Raw genomic sequence first — 20,588 nt, 5'->3', positions numbered from 1 at the left:
AAAAAAAAAAAAAAAAAAAAAAAAAAAAAAAAAAAAAAAAAACCTAAGGGCTGTAACTGGACCAGCAGGGAGGTGTGGGGTAAATCCTGGCTCTTCAGGAAGTTGTTCCCTTGTATTGACCAGTGAGTTGAGTTCAAACGTGTACAATGCAGAAATCTTGGACTAAGAGAAAATGATGCATCCTTATTTTTTTCGTTAGCTCAGAGAACCTGTAGGTTAGGGATACATCTTGACCACCATTTTTTGATATGGTTGTTCAGATTCTCCACTATGTCATACTTGGTGAATCTGAGCACTGAACCAATGAATCAATGTTTAACTCAAAAAAATGTGTTAAGTGCATCAAGTTTGGTGTCCTTTACTTGATTTAAACAAAGTTTGAACAATTATATTTCTCTGATCAAGTTGTATTTGTTGAAGCCTGCTTGTTTGTAATAGTGAAGGGAGCATATTCTCTTCTCCATTATTCATAGATGAAATTACAGTTTAGTGTTCAATCGAAAACACATGATGGTTTGAGGAGGAGGTTGAAAGCAAAAGACAGCTGAATTTTAGAAATACATTTCTGTTACAGTAAGGTTAGGTAAGCTTAGATCATTAAATTGAATAATATACATTTCACAGAAAGATAAAATAACTTTAATTAGGCTTTCATTGAATTACAAATTTTTAAAAAGTAGCTTTAAAGGCTCTTCATCTTAACTTAATCTGACTGAATGTCTTGTACTCACATTGTATCTTGTGAAATCATTTTATAAGGAGATTTCAGGAGTTTTGACGCATTTTATGGTGCTGAACACTTTGAGAGGATCAGTTATAAGATTCCTCTGAATTCCTTTTTAATAAGTTGGAGTAAGCAGTGTCTGTATTTTGTACAGCATAGGCCCATTGCTCTTTTAAGCAGTGTGCTGACAAAACAATTTCATTATAATGAAACAGCTCACTGCAAGTTCTCTAGAGAAAATGAGACTGAATTTGATGGCCTGCTTGTTACCGATGAGATTTTTTTTTACCATGAATACTGTTTAAGTTTCACTTTTCTCATTAGAGTTAGAAACAGCAAAATATCTTAAATTCTAAAGTTGCTATATTTGTTTTATAAGTTGGTATTATGTGTTGGGGGCAAAAAGGGGAAAGCAAAAATGTGGCAAAACAACTGCTTCTTAACTTTTATTCTTGAAACTCTACCTCAGTTATCCCACAGCTCAATTTTACAATGTGGATAAAATCTAGCAACAAAACCAACCTGAGTCTGTATTTATGGGCTTGTTTATATTGAATACTTGCATAAAAAAAAACACCTAGAAAATCTGGTTTGCACGTTCAGCTAAAGCATTTACCTTAAACACTTGAATTCAAGTATTGGTATCTAATTAAATGACTTGGAAAAAGTCTGACAACTCTTAATAAAATTTACTTAGAATCACTACCTTGAAAATGTGAATTTGAACTGGATAGAAAAAAAAAAAAAAAAACAATAACAACAACAACAACAAAACACCACAAACTTTTAAGCATTCTAAGAATTGCCTGATTATTCCTTCAGCTGTAGAGCGTGAATACTTGTCTGCTCGATACTTTTGCAGAGATCTGGGTCTTGTGTAGTCTTGTTGTTGAGCAATACAGTGGAGGAAAATAAGAAGGGAAACATTTTATCTCAGATTGGAACAAAATCTTCGGAGAAAGAAATTATGGGTGCTCTTAATGAGGGAGAAAATAGACTTGTATGTTATGGATGTGTTTTTAAGTTCAACCCTGATAAATACTAGCAGGGAATGTTATTGTTGTTTCTGCCTATGGTTTGCTGTGTCTTGTTTTGATGGGAGTGTGTGGTTTTTTTGGTGCTTTTGCAAAGACAAATTTGATACTTACCTTTTATATATGTATGGAAATAGACAAGCATGCAGCCAGATGAATGTACTGTTTTGCCTTCAGGTCTTCATAGTTAAAAACCGAACACATCTGAGTTTACAGGCAAAGTTTGTGGAAGGGTTTCAGACTGCAGGAATCAAACAAAGAAACAAAAAAAAAAAAAAACAGAGATCACCATAATCAACACTATGGTTATCAGGATGCTTTGAGCTTATGAAAAAAACATCCTTGAGAATTTTTAGTTACTTGCTGCATGAAGAGTGTGCTGCTGTGACATCCCCATGAAAACAGCTTCTGAGGTCAATGAATAGAATCATAGAATAATTAAGGTTGGAAGAGGACGTCAACATCATCTAATCCAACCATCCCCCTACCACCAATGTCACCCACTAAACCATGTCCTTGAACACCTTTCCTTGAATGCCCCCAGGGACGGTGATACCACCACTTCCCTGGGCAACCCATTCCAATGCCTGACTACTCTTTCTGAGTAAAATGTATTTCAGATGAAATTATATGTCTACCACAGCTCATAGAATGTTTGGCATTTACTGAATTTGCATAATGTGAGAAAAGATCTGCTGTCTTGGGGACTATATCTCTGGGGAGAATATGCAGAGGGCCTAGAAATAAGACACCTGTGCCTTTGCTTCCTTATTTCTGTCTTAGCCAGAGGTAAGAGGGAGAGAACTATCTCGAAGGGAAAATGCAGAACTCAGGTCCTTTAGATCTCTTCAAATGTGATGTTTACATAGACAGGTGTAGCTGCCTATGGAAGGAGTTGCAATCCTCTGGAAACCCTTGAAGAGTTGCTGTAAATGTGTTCTTTACAACCATGGGGCTGACCTCAGTTGCCATTTTGGCCTTTTGCCCCAACTGCCAGGGCTGGATCTTACTGCAAATATTTCAGAAATGTTTGTGAATCACCCTAATGTGCTCATGAAATGTATTTGGTAATAATGTTTGCTTTAAAAGCATGCATTATTTGTTGTACATCTAATTGTCCTCTTGCAAACACACATTAGATATAGCTCTTTCAGAACTGTTGTCTTCTAAGATCCTGATCTATCCCACTGGCTGTCCCTTTGTTGTTAGCTCAAGCTCAAAATGACACAGATTACTCTGCATCTGCCCTCTTTGTCTAAGGGACATGTCCACTTGCTTTTTTCTCTTCAGCTGTTTGTGATTCAGGCATGTATAACCTCAGTTGTCAAGTACTTTTATACTGCTTTAACTTAGTCTGTGTAGGTAGCTTTAACCATTACAAATTCTTTCTGCAGACCGTCTCTAAAATGTGTGCTCTGCTATATTGCTCCCTGAACAGGCTTTCAAAACTTAATGTCCCTATTTTTGTAACAAAAAGGCATGCATGACTGGAAAATACTGCCAGAAGATTGTTTACTGGTCTTTGACCGTTTTTGCATTCTTTTTGTGTTCCTTTGTAGGTTTTCTTTCACGTCAAATATTCTAAATTCACATTGAGATAACCATTCCACCTTCCATATTGTCATCTACTCAGGCTGAACTCTGCCTAGGTCTATTCTCTGCAAATAGCCACTTCTGCATGTTTTTTTTTTGTTGTTGTTTGTTTGTTTGTTTTTCCCCATCTTGCTCAAAATTGCTAGGTGAGACAAATTGCCAAAAACATCTGGAAGCCTCATTCTTTCAAACACTTTCTTCAAGTTCCACAAATTCTGATAGTGTCTCTTCTGCACACGTCAGCTGTCTATCATGAGGATCAGTGTGTTGCTTTATTTTTCAGTTTGTTCCTATTGATCAGTTCTATCTGGTTTTGCTTTGCGATGATCACTCCTGCAAAGAGCTCATAATCTTTCATTTTTTATTTATTTAGTGAGGGTGTTACTACAGTCTGATTCGGGACAATGTTTTTGGATGCGTAGAAATGGTTTGAGAGAATTGAGCTTACATATGGAAACATAGGCCATGCATTTTATGACTTCTTCAGAATGTTGAAATCATACATCACACTGATTTTACATCATGGGTATTTACTCAAGGATGTGATTCTTCCTTGAGATATTATAATTGATTTAAATAAGATGAATAGAATATACTGAGGGGAAGAACTGCTGTATTGCATAAGTATTTTTCTCTATTGGTAGAATATAGATGAGGAAAAAGTTTTCTGTATATTTAAATGTTTTAAATGTATATATATTATATAATATATATAATATAATTATATATATATTATAATATAATAAACAATATATTATATATTTGTGCTTTGATATGTTAATGGGCATCGTTAACAAAAAGTCTCTCATGGGATCTTTAAAAATTAAATGTAGAGTCTACAGAATTTGATAGGCACTGATTCACTTGAAAAGTTTTGAGAATGGGTCTAGGTTATGCTGTTTAAATTTTATCTCTTATTTTTACTGCTTATTTTTACTGCTTTTTTGAGTTGCTTGTCTGTAGTTAGATTTTGTCCTTTAACAAATCCTATGGGTTCTAAACAAGGACAGCATTCTCTTGTTTTTATCGCTAGTCTCCAATTCTAGCTTTAGTTTTAATACTTTTCACTGGTCGTGGACTGCTTTTCAGTGCATTTCAGATTCAGTGATACTTGTACATAAAGTTAGTCAAACATTTTAATTTCCTGTGGGACAAAAAAATAAGGATTCTATATTATTGCTAAGTCTTGTGGACAGCAGTGTTTAGATCCTTGTGTGCTATTAAATATACAGAGGTACTCAGAAGCTGTATTTAAAAACAAAACAAACAAACAAAAAAACTTCAAAGATAAATAGTCAAATGAATCTTTATTGAATGAATCCTTTCTTGAATAAATATCCTCTAGTAAAGTCCAGGAAAAGCAGTAATAAAACAAATTGCCAGTACATAAATCTGCTTGACATAACAGTTTACTCTTGGATTCCCCACCAGAATCATCTGACTTGGATGTGTCAGTATCACAATGGCAACTTTGGACCACAGTATCCCATTTAAACCTCAGAGGCAGGTGTTTTCTGTTTTGTCTGCTGGAGTCCCAGTGCTCTGGTTACCCAGTGGGTGCTCTGGTTTTCTTTGCACTAGAAACCAGGCTATGAAAAGAAATGAAGAATCTCAGCAGGGAAAACAATCCTGACTGCAGCTTGCACGCAGTTATTGTCATCTATATTCTGTGGCATACACTGGAGAGGTAAAACAAGAAGTTAGAGTAGTGCTTTAAATGTGCAAGGTACTTTGGAACACTTTACCTTCCACGTTACTTCTCCTGCAGTATAAACTTTAACAGCCCGTAACCTGATTTCTGATATCTTTTTTTCAAATCCATTTTTAGCAGTAGGCTCTTAAATGTGCCCTGATGTTCTGTGGCAGCAAGGATAAATGTAGTTTTGCTTCTGGTATGTTTAGCTTTGTCTTTTCTCAGAATATAATCTTAAAATGCATCAAGAATATTAATTCAAATGAGTAGCTTGTTATTCCATAACAGAAATGTTGATGATGAACTAGAACTTTCCAAAATGTTGTAATCACCCTTATAGTATGCTGGTAGGGTATATGAAATGCTACTTTTTAATTTAAAATAAATCCAACTTCTGCCTAATGTGTGTGGTCGGCAATTTGCAATTATGATCTTTATGATGAGATTCCTGCATGAAATGAGAGGTGTATTATAATTTAAATAGACTTGTAGATCTGGTTGATTTTAATTTGTGACCTAGGGGTCAGTATTTATTGGGTGTAATAACCCTGTGGTAATGTGACTCTTCAAGGCACATTTGTATAATGAGAAATCATAACTAGTTATAGGAAGTATGATGATTTTTTTGCCTTTCCTATTCAAATATGCTGCTCTATCAGTCTCCATTTTATATGCTTAAGACTCCGGTTAGTATGCTGGCTTTTTGCTATGAAAAACTGAAGCTATTAGCAGTATATGATTTACTGAAGCTCACATGTTTCTATTGTTCTCAGTATGCAGCCATATTCCACTGTTTACTCTTTCCTGGATATTCAGCCTGTGCTGTCAGTTGTATTGCTTGGAGCTGTGACTTTGGCACCAGTCAGCTTTCTGCCAATTCTATCTGTTCCTGTGACTTAGGCCACGAGCTGATGTCCGTTCTATTAACAGAAATGAAATCACAAAATGTGTGCGCTTTTGACAGGAGACAGTCCAAACCTTTAAGATATAAAAGTGCTCATTGGTCTTCCCACATAGCTGTTTAAATATGCCTTGAGCTGAAATATAACTATATTTATTTATAAAAAGAAAATAAAAGAAAAAAGAAAATGACCTTAAAGGCAAAATTGCTATCATAGATTTTAATCTGTCTAGTCATGACAGATAAAGAATATAGCAATCAGAATTACTTTTCTTGATATTAATGTTAATTAAATTTGCTTTTCTGAAATCTCCTCTTTATGCTGGACTTTTCAAAATCTAGCCCCATGACCTCTGACTACAGTATTTACTTCGGCTGCATATAAGCTATCATGTCTATATGCCAGGATCGGAATCCTCACTCACTCCTCAGGTTAAGGACTGGGCTGAAAGTTTTGGCTTTAATTTGGTTACATACCTACAGTGCTGTTTTCTGGCAGGTCATGGGAAGAAGATTGGCTGGCTTGAGGGAGCTTATGTACACATGGCTTTTAGGCTGCAGCCAGAGTGTTCCTCTAGATCTGGAAGTTTGAAGATGGTTGCAGTCTCCAAGCTCAGATACAACCATGTATTTAGTCTGCTGCAACTGATTTTTGTGTCCCTTGCACGAGCTATTCCTTCTCCTCCTCTTCAGCTACAAGGACATGCGTCTCTTTCACACTCCTTCATTAGTAAACAAGCCAGGATAGATCAAAGCTTCTTCCTTCAAGTCAGTAAGATACCCGCCTTTGGTTTCAGTGAAAATTCAGGCCCTAACAACTGAAGTTTCTTCTGTATGGTGTTTCTTCTGTATAGGATAATTTCATTTCCCTTTCGAAGACTTACAAGAATGGAGTTACAAAAGCAAAGGCATAAAACAGTACCTGTGTATACTTTTGAGCCTGCAGCAGATTATAGGTATGATATCATTTCAGACAAATATCATCTACGTAATGTGAAATGTTCCAGCACTGTTCTGGCTGTTAGCCGAAAGATATAAGAAGCTTTGCAAACCTTGTTCTTCAAAATTTTGTTAGAATTAATAGTGGAGGTGGAAATAACTATCAAATGAAAATTTCAAGTTACAAGATGCTTTAGCAGGTGATGCGCATCTTAGTTGAGACTAAATATTCAAAATAGGCAAATGATGCATTTAGCCAGACCTACCTGTAAGACATTTTTATGAAGAAGTATTTGTGGAGTCAGGTTTTATAGTAATGTTGCTTCTTATTTTACCTTAATTTATCAATGATTAGAATCAACAATCTCTTTAGTAATTCAGTCCAAATTCCAAATTCTGCAGTTTTCAGCTGCAGTCAGCAGATGTAGAAATAAAACAAATAACTCTCAAGTGTGTATAAGAAAATATTTTCCTGTTGAAGGAAGAAAAGAACTTTACTGAGAGTACACATTTTTTAAAAGAAAAACATGACTTGACCAATAAATGTGTCTGTCTTCTCTAGAAAAAAGTAATCTTAATACTTTCTCCTCGTAATCAAGTCTCGCTTAATTCCTTGGACTTTTTTACTCTGTGGAAGAGGTATTTTGGCTATCTGCCATTCATCAAAGCTATATTTATTATGTAGATTAATGTACTAGGACTCACAGGAAAAAAAACTGCTATACAAACAAAAAATGCAATGACTTTCCCTGCACGTTTTATGATGCACAAACAGTTGGATACTGTATGTTGATATCTTTGCAGATGAGTTGAGATCACGCTCTAATGAGGTTCTAAGACTAACTTCTGTTTGCACAACTTTCATCAGCCTAAGACACCACCTACTCAAATCTCAATTCACATCAGAAGTTTGGTTCAAATGCAGAAGCAAATGGCTTCTCAAAAAGCTGGGGTCTTGCATGGGTTTCTACCTGGAAACTACCATAGTGGAGATACGCGGTTTATCCAGATATCTGTGAATTCTGCTGTTTGGTGAAATATGGATGGTCCTGGATGCATGTGTTCTGCCTGTATTTTACCTGTTAATTTCTTGGTTACACTAATGATATCATATTGTACAGAACATAAATGGAAATGACTCTAGTGAAACATGGCCTTTCCAAGGAATATCTATCAAATATTTTTTGTTGCTCTTCAAAAAGCCAGGTTGGAATTCTGGAGTCTCTAGTCATAAAAGTCAACAAGTCCCTGTGAACAAATTAAACCTGAAATAATTTAGATATACTAAAGCAGGTAGAATTTGATTATCAGTTCAATATGTTTGGAAATAATGGTTGATCATCAGTGACTAATACCAAACAAAATAGACATTAAAACAAAACTGTTACAAAGCCCAGTGTAAGTCAATTATTAAGTTACTCTTTAAGCCACAAAAGATGCTTTGATCTTTTTAGTGTGGGATATTTGATTTAATTTCTTGGTGGCTGGTGGAGTACTCTTTACACTATGTTTTGAGAATGAGGAAGGGAGGCTGGGTGACTGATGCTCCAGCCTGCTCTGGTCATATCTGTTACGTCGGTTCCTGCAGGAGATATACCATACCTCCTAACTTCACCAAAACCTGCTTCCCCTCTGAGGAAAGCAGGCTGTAGTGGAAGAGCCTTTGGTGCTCTCTGCTGCAGTGGAGATGATGAGAAGTGTGTGCTTTAATTCAGGGACTGGGAAATGCTCCCAGTCCTGGGAATAAATTACATCTCCTGTAACAACCTCTGCCAGGCACAAAAATGTGTGTGCAGCCAGCAATGGGTGAAGGGAGGGGAAGTCACTGGACAGAGACTGAAGATGAAGAGGGAAACTGAGGGAAGGACCACTCCTGCCTCAAGTGGAAAAGCCCAGCATCCTGTTAAGTATTTTCTCATCAGCCACTGACTCAAAATTCCACTTGCACATGTATAACCTCCATTTGTCAGTTTAATCTGACAAAAATCTCAGATCCTCTTTTCTTTATGTGCTAGAATTTGTAGGCTATGTAGCAGCCCCTCCTATTCTCTGCCTTTTCTCTCTTGCAAGTTCATCGAATATTTAGTTTCACTGCTAGCTGAATATCTCCAGGTGCCATCTCAGATTTTCTCCTGAACTTTGACCAAAAAAGTTCAGGAGCTTTGTGTATAACAGTAGCTTTGTGTATAACCTTCCCTAGTGTTGGAAGGAACTAAAATGGTACTGTTTGACCCTTTTTTGACTCCAAAAGATGATAGTTCTCTGCTAGAGTAGTCCTACACAGTGCTACAGGCAAGAGTGGTTAGCTTTACAATACAAGAAAAAGTGAGATTGAGCTTGTATTTTTTTTAATGTTTCTTGGCCCTTAGCTCTCTGAATACTCCTGTGTTTTCTTCATTCTGCTACTCTCTCTCAAATAGTTTTTCCTTTCCATTATGTTGATGTTTTAAAATTATACTGCAAGTTTTTCTTCTGTCACTTTTTTTTTTTTTTTTTTTTTTTTTTTTCCTTGTCGTGTTTAGTCTTATTTCCATTTCTGGTCACTGACATTTTTTTTTTTTTTTCCTCTGCTGAACATCCAAAGCATGATCCTTCAAACATTTGCATTTCGACAATATGGTTCTGAGACAGTATACTAGAGGTAAAGGTACTTAGGGAGGGAACATAAGTAGTTTAGCGGCACAGAATACTGAACCAATAGGACTATTGAGAGACATGACACAGAGGAAGGATAATACCAATGTTGTAACCAAGAAAAGACATATATATATATATATATATATATATATATTTAAAAAAAGCCTTTAATGACCTGTTTTCTACTTTCAACACTGGAATAAAAATGATTTATAAACTTATATCAGGCTATTTTTATATCAAGGTACTCAAAGACTTAAATGAACTGAAACTTGAACACTTGTTACGTTCTACATAATTTTAGTTGAGTGTGTTCTAAGGTTTTCAGTAGGTGAACACTTGTGTTAATTTCATATCCAACTTCCTTGCTTAAAACAGATATATCATAGAAGCACTTGTTTCTATTAGCCAATTTTATAGGGGTTTGGGGCCAGGTAATTGCTCCAAGTTTTCAGTGTGGCTATGAAACCGTGTGCACCAGTGTACTTGTTTGCCAGCACCGTGAGGTTCTATTTTGGGTGATAGCTAGTTACATGTCTCCATGCTGAAGTGTGTCCTCTTCTCTGGGTTAGGTACATTTGAATAGAAGTGCCAACTTTAGTGCTGCCCATGTGGCCAATGAGAACTGCTATGTCAAATTTCTTTCCTTCTCTAATCCAGAAAGCAAGCTTTTGTTTGGCCTTTGCCCACAGCTCTTTTTTCTCTGAATCAGAATGGCTTTGAGTCCTGATGTAAATGCTCAGCATGACACGAAGTAAATTTCCATGTGATGCAGTGCTGTTGTTCACTGGAGAGGTTCCTAAAGACACAGTTCCCTACATCTTCCTCCCAAGGCCAAACAACAACAAAGCATCAACACCTAAATGTTTTAAAAATGTATGAGCAGTGTACAGAATAACAATACTTGAGTGAAATTTCCAAGGTATCATTGCAATGCATGGGCAGTAAGTGATTAGATTATTAGTACATAGCAGCAGAGTCTGCACGCTCCCCTGAGACCAGCATCACTGCTGTCAGACAGCAATACGATGATTAGCTTCATTTTGATCATGGCAGAGCTCTAAATCAGTGCTCCCTACATTTCTGTTACTCCTCGTGCTTTTGCCAATTCCCCTGGGAGGCTGGGGATGATGTCACTTCTTATCTTCACTGTGTCTGCCAGCTTGGGAGACAGTTCTGTGGAGCTGTGACTGTCACCGTAACAATCTTAACAAACAGTCTTGGTGTTATAAGGGCAAAGACGCACAATAATATATAATATATATATTTTTTCCTGAAGGATTGGCAGCTCCCTGGGTTTTACACTGAGGTCTTGTTTTTTCATAAGCGATGTTTTTTAAATCTGCAACTCATCTCTGGTGGGTTGGAGTTAAGTCTGGTTCACCCTTGCTGCAAGGGTTGTGTGTGTGTGTTGTTCCTGGATTGGCTGACCTGAGGCCTTGTCTTCCTGTGCTGGGGCCCTCTTGAACTGTTTTTAATTCTCAGACATGTTCATGAGTGTTTGAGCATTTCTCACTGACTCCAATTAGTAGAGGATGACTAGCACTTCATGTCAAATTCTGCTCAGGGTCTTTTAGCAGCTGTAATCAGGTATAAACTCTATTCCAATTAAAAAAATAAAAGTCATGGTCAAAAATAAAAAACTATGGTCATAAACTCTAGTTTCATCATCTTACCCTTTACAACAAAACCTTCCATTTTTTTTTTTATTTATTTTTTTTTTTTATGAAATATGTCTTCTGGTTACTGACAGTAGTTACTTTCCAACAGAAGTAATGAAAAATTAGTGAGCATCTCAGACAAATCTTTTTCCAAAGAAAAATGTGTACCTTTCTTGTTAGCATCTGGTGTTTGCAGTGAACAAAACATGGTTTCTACGTGCTACAGTGCAAGCATGAAAGGGGGAAGGAGGAATGAAGTACTGTTTGTACTAACCTAATTATTTTAGGGATCAGTGGGAAGCATCACAACAAATACATTTTAAGGTGTGCTTTTAAGGAAATACACAGTTCTGCAGGATTCTGCTATGAGGTTCAATTACAGATCTCAGTGCAGAATATGGCAGGAGCAAAAAAAAAAAAAAAAAAAAAAAAAAGCCTTTTTGGAAATCAGGGAAGTGATTTGCAGAAGCTATAGGTCTCAGGTATGCCCTACATGGTTGCTGAAAGTTTTGTGTAGAAAAGGGAATACTTACTGGAAAGGAGCCATTGAAGTTGGGTTGTAGGTTTGAGATGCAAATAAACTTCAGAATAAGAATTATGCCTCAAAACTTACCAAGACCTCAGAGGAAAACTTAATTTTCCCTCACATTCGACCGCCTACAGCATTAGCTTCTTTCCTTACTGTTCCCAGTGAGATCAGATATTTTGCTCTTACCATAGGTGAGATTTTACCTCTTGGAGGCTTCTTACCAAAACTGAAACTTCTTTTTCACATGTTCTCTTCAAATCCTCATAAAGCTAAACATTGTGTAACTTCTTGGCATTCTTGATGTATGGTTACAGCAACATTTTTTAAAGCCTTGTGAATTTGGAAGTCTTCAAACTGCACTACCTTTAGACTCAAATGGATTTAAAAAAGTTAGAAAAGATAGGGCTACACTATGCATCTGTTATAAGCCATGGTCAAAGCTTTTTGGAGCGCTCCAATAGTGCATCAGAGCTACTTAGGTTGAATTGGTGAACAGAAGACAAAACCAGCACAGACACATCCTGTATAATTTTGTGTAGCCTAATATTGTGCATCTTAATGTATCTTTACATGTATCACTGGGAAAAGAAATTGCAATTGAGCTGTAGTAAAGGTTATTTATACAACAAATATATGAAGTGTTAGTTCAAGTGACCTGCTTTTACACTTCCTATGTCTGATCTTTCATAGCTTCATTCCTCTTCCCCAGTACATTGTATTCATTCTCCTTAGTTTTACTAGTTCTTCCTTTTTTCTTCAGTCTGGACCTCCTGTCTTTGAGAGCTCATCCTTGAGATCTTCAGTTTTCGAGGGCTTTCACAGAAGTACAGGATACTCAAACTGTGGGCTATACTCAGAAAGCCATGGTATCTTCTCTGATATAAAAGCCAAATAATGCTTGCAAGTATGCTACAGTGGAGGAATGGTCTTTCCATATTTTCTACCCACTTAAAAACTAAGGAGGAAACCACTGATTTTGTGGAAACTACTACTTGTACGGAGCAGTCAGCCTAGGAAGAAGGGGCAGATGGTCTTCTGACCAGAAGATTTAAAGCCTGATTTTCATGTTTTATCAATGTGCCATTAGTGAAAATAGCCAGAATAAATAAACAATACAGTTTAACAAGTGGAGAAAAAAAAAATCCCTCATCTTTGACAACAGAAGTGTGATTACAGTAGCAGAAAGGTAGCATGCAATAAATCTCTACAATTTTGACCTTGAAGCTTATATCTGAGAGAACTGTGTAACTATTACTGATTTCCCTCTGGGTCAAGATCCAGATGCACAAAAAGCTTGTGGAACTATCAGAAAATACAACATTCAGGAAGTGAGCACAAATTGATAAAATCTTTCTAGAGTTTCACACTGGAAGAAATGAAATGAAGAAATATTGTTTAAAGACCTTCTATAATCATATAGGGAGTTATAGGCACCAACAACACAATATTGAGGAATAACATCTGATTTTGTGTGTGTCCCCATATTAGATAAGTACAGGGCAGGCATGAAGACTACATCTAAGCAGAAGCCCAGTTTCTTCTGGGAATGAGATATCCCTGTACTCTGCTGAAGATTAATCTCTTGGAAAGAAAGAAGCAGGTGGTGAAAAAGTGCTGAAATAGTGCATGCTACCTTGTGCTTCCTGTTGTCTCTACAATGCAAACCAGTAGCAAGAAATGAAGTTGTGACAGGGTAATGGGCAAAACCTTCTCTTTAGAAACTTTATTTTTAGAAAGATTGGAAAAGATTCTACAATCTACTGATTGCTTCATACAATTACTTCTTTGCTACAGCTTGTAAAGCAGGCTGAGGTCAGACGCGTCTCATTTTGATTGCTCTTTAGCAATATCTCTTCCGCATTTATTTTTGAACATTGTTACTGCTGTTAAAGCTGACCTGGGTGTTAAGACACTTCAGCAGCAGTAAAATATATCACTTCTGAGAAATGGTTTCAAGTCTGAAAGTGTAGTTCAGATTTTATGCCAGTGTCTCAAACCTTTCTTTTGATTCAGCTAAGCTAATACAATTTGTGATGTGAAAATCCTTGATAGCACTTGCTTGAGCAAAATCTGAGGTTCAATCAAGTAAGATTTTTTTTTTCTCTTTCAGATATTCTTATTCTGTCATTTACATTTGTCACCAAAAGAAATAGCAGTTTCTATGAACACCTTGACACCTTGTTAAGCATCCTTTTAGAAAGCTATCTACTAGGTCCTATTTCATCTTTATTACCAATTATCTTGAGCATCTCTGGAGAGGATCAGTGAGCAGTTTAATTTTTGTTGTTGCATTTGTCCTGTTCCAAAGCTTTTTTTTTTTTTTTTTTGAATTTGAAGTTCAAAATATATAAGGTATTGCATAGCAGTAAATAAATGCTTCCTACGTACCTTCAGTGTCTATTTTCTGTGTTAAACAGAAATGTCCTAGTCTGTAAAGTGAGAATGTGAGATGAATGGCTGACTGAAACATTCCCTACTAATCTAAGGTTGTTTTAAATATTGTCACTTACGTAGGTAGCTCAAGGAACTGATTATCTTGTTAGTATAATGCAAACTGGTAACTTCTGGTAGTGGCTTTAACCATATATATACTTCTATTTTGTACCATACAGTTTAGCAGCAGCATCTCTTTTCAAAGGCAGTGTATGTGGAAAGTCTGTAGCATTTGAGGGGGACTTGTGGTCCGAACCGAGCAGCAGAAGGTGGCAGTGCAAGGAACAGCACAACTGTAGACAAGCTGTGAGAACAGATGTGCTCCTCTGGGGCACCAGTCAACCTGCTGCCAGCAGCTTTCCAAAGGCTGATGCTGAGCTCCTAATGATGCTGGTGCAGAAAGGATGCTGTGCTGCAAAAACTGGTTTCCACATCTTTGTGAGGAATGGCTGGACAGACTGCTAAAAGTTGACATCAGGGATCTGGGGAGGTGATGAAATGGCCTCAGGTCCTCCTGCCTGGTGCAGCAGGCCACTGGTGCAAGCTGCCCTGTGGCATGCTGGGGGGTGATGTGGTGCTGCTGATGGTGGATGCTACTGTGGATAATGGTTGTTTTCTTTCCTTGTTGAAGTTAAGTGGTCACAAGATGAGGCAGAAATGAAACTGGAGGAAAAAAACTGTAGGGAGGAAAAAGTTCCCAAATACTTCTCTACTCTTTATAACCATATACAGTTTTTGAAGCTATTTATAGATTTAACGGGTCACTATTAAAATTCAAATGTTTATAATGATTTTATACACAGATTTATATAATGGCTTTCCCTCATGCAACATGAGCACACAGTAGTTAAGTAGAAAATTCTGTCAACCAGAAAGTAAATGTGAGCTTACTAAGAAACCTAACAAAGCACTTAATAATAAGCAGTTTATTGAAACTGAATTCTATATCTGTGGTAGATATGTTGAGGGAAAAGGTTTGTTTACAATAAGGGGCAAAGCATTCAGTTGCATCAAGATTGAAGCTGTAACTCACTTAATATTAATTGTCCATGGAGGATGATGAACCTATTTATCTTCAATTTCCTTCATCTTGAAGGGTGTAGTCTGCAGTCCTTGAAATGCATACAGATGCACTGAATATACATTCACTGCATGAAAAAGCAAACAACTTTGAAGCACTACCTATATATTATATATTTGGGCACACCAAAAAAAAATCCTTTTGTAGATAAGACATTTTGTTTCCTATTCACAGGAAAGCAGTTAATAGTGCAGCTTTGTGGTTCTTATGGGATTCAGTATGCCGGTTCAAGTGCACACCTGGAAGTCTTGATACCATTGCAGCAGCTCACCTCTGCTGCACAAAATCAGCAAACTTCCCCTGCCTCCCCTCCAGTCAGCCTGAGGTATTAATTCCATTACTTCCCAGGTTTGTAGCAGATGGAGTGATGGACTCGTCTCTACAGCAGCAGGTCTTCATAGGGTGAAACTCCAAACTGTGTTATATATCTGATCTGTCACTCCTCCACTATGCCCTTCTCAAATGTGAGAGAGCAAGAAGGAATCTCGCTGCAGCTAAGTACAAGTGAAGTAATTGTTGTTTGGTGGGACATATGATGCTCCTCAATCTGGAGGCATATGATGTTTAAAAAGGAGTCTGAGTGACTTTGAGGGGAAGGATGGTAAAGCCAAGAGGATACAAAACTTTCACTTATGGAATATTTAATCACGGGACAAATTTCTCATTTTTGCTGATCCTTTAATGGAAGTCTTAGTAAATAAAGGTGGCTTGTTTTGGTAACACTGCTCTAATGAATAAACATAAGCACCATCAATATATATGTATTTAAGTAATATATCTTCACAATAATTCGAACACATCTCATAATTAATGCAAACTGTCTTGGAATGTTTTGTTTTTAATTTGTGTTTATTTGTCCTTTGAGAATGAAGTGCAAAATACTAGTGTGGCTGTTTCTCATTTTTCAGTAATGATGGCAGTATTTGTGGACAACAAGCTAACATACAAATAAAGCATACCGTCCATAGCTAACACGCTCATGGTAACATAATGGCAGAGAAAAAAATAAAAAAATAAAAAAAAATCTATGTCCCCTGAATGCCCTGAATCGGATAGGAGGAGGATTTTCTAGTGCTATGGTCTAAAAACCATTTTCATGGTTTCCAGAGATTCTGACTGCCTCTGTGGACCTAAAGACAGTCAAGAAATATTTCACTACAAAATCCTCTTTGTGATGTGTCTGTCACATTGCTGTACTGAATGGGAATGCTATAATGTCCTTAATTTTCAGAAGCAGAGGATAAAGGAGAAAGAATATGAGGGCAAAAGGCTAGTAGGAATAGGAAAAAGGGGATTTTCTGTTTAGTTTTAGATTGTATGTTTCTGTTGGAAACCAAGGGTAGATTTAAACCTAAAACATAAAACACCCTGAATCCTCTATTATAAAGAAAACCATAGCAGCAGTGAAGTGGATGCCAAGAGGACACTTGAAAACGGTTAATGCCTGTTGGTAATTATTACTTAGCTGTACTTTGCAGTAAGACCTGCCATTAGGAATCAATGTGTTGATTATTGCATCCTTGCTGGTAGGGCTTTGCTGCAGGACCCCTGTTCTCAGGGCAGCTGTCACTACATGCCCCCTGATTCACCAGCTCTCCAAGGATAGTAATAGTTCTTCACCCAAAATAAACAGGGTGGAGGACAGGCTGGGGAAGACTGAGCACTATGATTGCATTCACCATGAGAGACCCATGCTTTTCAGCAAAATCATCAGAAATCTAGGACAAATTCTATAGGTGTGCCTAAGCACGCGTATTTAGTGAAAGTGAACTTTGAGAATAAATGATCTTGTATTATTCTAGAGGAGGAAAAACCATTACTGCTCTGTCATTAACACTCATTTTTATCCTATCAGTAGCTAAAAAGTTTGTTTGTTTGTTTGTTTGTTTTTTTGTAATTCACTAACTCTTTTTAAAAGGTTTATCCAAATATCCAAACATCTCTGCTTTCCTGTCTTAAAGGGTCCTAAATAGAGACAGATAGCAGTTCTCCTCTGTTTTCTACTTGTTGATGTTTATCTAGCTAAAACAAAAAGCAGTGTGTAGAGGGACTCCTAGGTTGGGTAACAGGTAGAAGATGACTTGGTGTTGCTGGGCAAGCTTTTTTTAGGTATTAGGTTGTATAACTTACTGCTTGAATGTTCAGTGTGTTTCTAAAGATGAGGAAAAGCTGGGAAACCTAAGTAAGGATTACTTTGGTTTTATGCCCATTTCTTGGTTTGCTTTTCTTCAAATGACTAAAAATCCTCCTTAGTTCTGCCCAGTATGACAGATGAAGGGTGAATAAGCTTCAGGAGATGTACAATATTTGGTTCTAAAGAGCAGGAGCCTTAAGAGAATGGAAAAACGAAACAATTGATATCATTATGAAATGTTTGCAGATATCATTAGAGTTAAGGAGCAAATATTTCTGTGTCATGAGACCATCTTAACATTTGGCTGTTTCAGTGCTCTGTTAGCTGCATGTGTGCCCTGAAGAAGTCTTGCTGCAGTAGCTCACTGGTTGGATGGGATTATACTGGTTGCTAGAAAATGTGATTTGGGAGGAGGTACAGGCTGCAGTTCTTCTTTCATATCCCCTTGGCTTGTTTCTAGTTTAAATTGCACACTATGCTTGTGTGGAAGCCTACTACAGGTTTCTCTGAGTCACACAGCAATTCCATCTGTATCTCTCTATAGCTTCTGAAGACTTTAAACTAGTGAACAAGTTTTATGTAGCAAAGCATCTGATGCATTTTACCTTCTTTGGTTGTAGGTAGAAATAGATAAGCTTAGACCAACAGTCTGCTTATGTAATTCTTTACAAATAGCACAATGTCAGTACTACACAATAAAAGCTGGTTGTAGCAGAACTCATGATTACCGTGACCTCTTCATAAAGTAATATTTTGAAAACATTTAGGGGGAAGAGAAATAAAAAATTCATATGGGTGTACACACACACGTGATCAGATCTGAAAAAATTGTTTGCTAGTACTTCTAAATTTTTACTGACATTGACATGTAGAGTTGATTCTCTGACACAATAAAAATCCATTGGAATATAGAATTTATTTTTTCAGGACTTCTTAAACTAGACTATTCTGCTTAGAATTAGCTGCCGTATACTTTAGAAAGCTGAAAATTAAATGGACCTTAACAGTATTCACCTGCAGCATAGACTTAGTATGTCATGAACACCCAATCTGGGGATTGTCCTGATATAGTGAACACTAACCCAAGAAATTTTTGCTCCATTTGGAAAAAGTGGATTTGAGGGGAAGGGGTCTTGCATGGTTATTTATATTTTTAAGCAATTTATATTTTTAAGCAAAAACGTATTTGTAATCTCTGCTCTATTCTGTTTCCATTATACTTCAATGACTTATTTATGGAATAAGTAATTGATGTTAAATACGGATGTTTGTTTCTCATGCTTGCTCTGGAAACACTGTTTGGGCTCCCAAACACCAGCTGGGTTCTTTTCCTTCTAAACTTTCATATTTCAAGTAGTCTGCACTTCAATGTGCCTTCTGTGACAATTTGGAAATTATATTCTTTATATAACCTCCTGGCAACCCTATGTTGCTTGAATTGCATCCGTAGTGTTACCTAAGAACCACTTGTATAAGTTTGCTCTTTTCTCTTAACTTACCTGTGAGCAACTTCACATGTTGTTTTTTTTCCTCATTTTGAACAATCTCCTGTCTTGATTCTATGTTTGATTTTATCAAACAGTGCCAAATGTACATCAGCATAATGCAGGTATAGGATATCCAGAGAAAGCAGAGTAGCCTTCATTTGGGTTATTCTTCTACCTTGAAATATCTGATGTGTTCATATTTAGAAAATATAACCTTAATGTAGGGGGTTTGCTAAAGGTTCACTGGCTATTGCTGAGCAAGAGATGAGTGATCAAAGTGAGCATTTAGTTATACGCTGTCATACAACTGACCTTAGTAGCAGTCTGGTGTGCTAGTTCCTATCTTCGGAGGTGCTCTAAAATTATTTCCAAAGGCCTCAACAAAAGTTTGAAGTAGATAATCTCTCTTTGGAGGTTATCAGTGTTTGAAAAGTGTTTTCAAGATTCTACTTTTAAATATATATTTTTTCTCTTGCATGAGACCTAAAATAGGAAGCTCTTGGATGCAATTATTATAGTATATAATGTGGAAACTGTTTGGTTTATACTGTGGTTGACATTTTTGTGTGTGTGTGTGTGTGTGCAGACTTACCTACATTCTTCTCCAGTTCACTTCCTGTTAGCTAAACCTATTTCTACTAGCTCCCTACCAACCATAAAGACTCCTGTACAGAGGAGGAAGCACTCTATAGAAAATATTGAGCAAACTTCTGAAACTGCTTAATTTTGAGCACTTGTCAGGCTTCATTACACTGAGAACCCTTCTAGAGTTAGGCAATTTTATATCATCAGCATTTAGCCAAACAAGCTCTGAAGGGGAGAACTGTCTCAGCCCATGGTTGTCCTGGAGTTTTGTGGTCAAACACTTCACTCTGGCATTTCAGGGATAGGAAATGTCCTCTACCATCTCCCAACCAAACATCCTAGTTTCTTAGCATGGTCGTCTTGGATGTCTTACTCTATCTGACACGGTCAGTGTCAGATTGTTTCCAGCTAAATGGGTAGTGTCAGCAGAAAAGCAGGCCAAACTTTCCTTTCACCTTGTGTCTGCAGAGTGAAAGGTGAACTGAGGTTTCCTCAGCAGAAAAAACAAATGGACATTTCAGCAATGTGGTTGGGTGTGTTTGTAGTTTGTATATTGTTGTGCTGCGGGAAAAGAATGAAGGTTGTAGGCAAGAGGCAAAAAAAAAAAAAAATCTCCTTGTCTCCTTTGACTTAATATGGCACACGTCTGGAGACCAAGACCGATGTTTAGTCTGCAGGTAATGCATAGGAAGAGAATACAAACTCTGGAAGGAAGATAATCCGGAGTTTAGAGGCTACAGAAACTGGTAGGCCATGGGAACCTACTGGAAAAGACCTTACATGCTGAAGAACTTCAGAAAGTAGCTGGACAGAGACTGGTTTTGAAGGTCTAAGGTTTGAACTTGGGCATCTATGGTAAGACCTAGATGGCAGTAGAACAGTTCTGCTTGTACCTCTTGTGTCATTTGAATACTGGAGAGTTCCTGCACTGACACAGAAACATGTTCTTTGAAATTGTATGTAGTGTTGCAAGTATCCATTCCCAGAATGTGCTAAACAGAAATGTGATAACAGCTCAGAGGGCCAGGCTTTTCATCTGATGTTTTTCCTTGTGCATGAATGCCTGTGCTTCCTACAGAACTAACAGGCACCTTGTTTTCTAGTGTAAGAGAGTCAGTCACTTTTAAATAGTTCTTGGATCATCCATAAGTAATGCA

General features: G+C 37.1%; 1 long non-coding RNA gene across 1 annotated transcript in view; it reads left to right on the top strand.

Annotated features, from left to right (window-relative positions):
- LOC118165424 overlaps window positions 1-6,554 on the top strand; it is a 21,683-nt gene extending 15,129 nt beyond the window's left edge. The window contains exon 3 of the long non-coding RNA XR_004750037.1: window positions 6,429-6,554. This is a non-coding gene — a long non-coding RNA (uncharacterized LOC118165424). The remainder of the gene's footprint in view (window positions 1-6,428) is intronic.
- Window positions 6,555-20,588: the final 14,034 nt, after the last annotated feature.

Source organism: Oxyura jamaicensis, chromosome 4 (genome assembly GCF_011077185.1).
Source record: "Oxyura jamaicensis isolate SHBP4307 breed ruddy duck chromosome 4, BPBGC_Ojam_1.0, whole genome shotgun sequence".
Classification (NCBI taxonomy): domain Eukaryota; kingdom Metazoa; phylum Chordata; class Aves; order Anseriformes; family Anatidae; genus Oxyura; species Oxyura jamaicensis.
Note: the sequence above shows the minus strand (reverse complement) of the source record. Positions and strands in the feature narration are given on the sequence as shown.